Below are 1409 nucleotides of genomic sequence, written 5' to 3' on the forward strand. Positions count from 1 at the left end.
GAACCTCACTGACCTGCAGAACCTCACTGACCTGCAGAACCTCACTGGCCTACAGAACCTCACTGACCTACACAACTTCGCTGACCTGCAGAACCTCACTGACCTGTAGAACCTCACTGACCTACAGAACGTCACTGACCTGCAGAACCTCACTGACCTGTAGAACCTCACTGACCTGTAGAACCTCACTGACCTAATCTAGCTGTTTTTGTTACTCTTATTTGTAAAAAAAAATAAATTAGTATGACTTTATTATTTCCATCTTTAAATCACTTCCTGGTCTGCTGCCTTCATACATCTCCTCCTACATGTCTCTGTGTGAGTGCAGCTACAGCGTGCGCTCTCAGGACATCATTACCTGCAGTGTTCCCTCAGTGAGGACTGAACTAGACAAAAGGACCTTCTCCTGCTCCGCTCCTGTTTCCTGGAATATCTTGTAAAAAAATCTGAAGCTCTCGACCTTTGACCTCTCTAAGTGTCTTTAAGAATCTGTTGGACTCCTGGCAGGGACCAATGCAGACATGTTCCTGTTTTTAGTTTTATACATTCGCCTTATAATCTAGCTGTTTTTTGTTTTGTTACCTTTTTCCTTTTAGCCATCCTATTTGTTAAAAAAAAACAAAAAAACTGTAGTATGCTTTTTTATAACTGTTTATTGTTGTTGCTGTTGTCCATTGTTTCATCTTTCTTTGTTAAATCAGGTCTCTCTTGTAAATGAGTCCTCGAGGCTCAATGGGATTTACCTGTAGAAATAAAGGTTGAATGAATCAATGACCACACAAGGTGAGTGCTAAACACAGAAGTCCGGCTTTTTGTCAGATGTTTTTTCTAATTACCCAGATTTCCAGAAAGTTCATCAGTTAGATGAATTCTTAAACAGCCCGAGTTTGATGGAATGAATAATATTTTACATTAAATAATTCCATCTATCACCCATCCATCCATCCTTCTGTCTGTCCACCCAGCCATCCATCCATCCACCTTTCCATCCATCCATTCATCCACCCACTCAACCATCCTTCTGTCTGTCCAGCTGTCCATCCGTCCATCATCCATCCATCAATTTCAACTTCCTTTTTTGGGTCTCTGGTGTCCATGTCCATCCATCACTATGTGAGAGGCAGGGGACACCCTGGACAGGTCTCCAGTCCATCACAGGGACACACAGAGGCTCCTCCCTGCAGTGGGAGATAATTAGAGCAATCAGCTGTTTTACTGAACAACGCTGTGATTTTTGTGTAAACGTGGCGATAAAGAATAAAAATATAAACGTGAGAGAGAAATATCTCCGTGAGTGTGTTCAGTTAATCCTCCTTCGTCTCTGTGCTGTAATCCACCTGTGTGTGTGTGTGTGTGTGTGTGTGTGTGTGTGTGTGTGTGTGTGTGTGTGTGTGTGTGTGTGTGTGAGT

This window comes from Nematolebias whitei, chromosome 10 (genome assembly GCF_014905685.2).
Source record: "Nematolebias whitei isolate Nwh7 chromosome 10, NemWhi1, whole genome shotgun sequence".
NCBI classification, from domain to species: domain Eukaryota; kingdom Metazoa; phylum Chordata; class Actinopteri; order Cyprinodontiformes; family Rivulidae; genus Nematolebias; species Nematolebias whitei.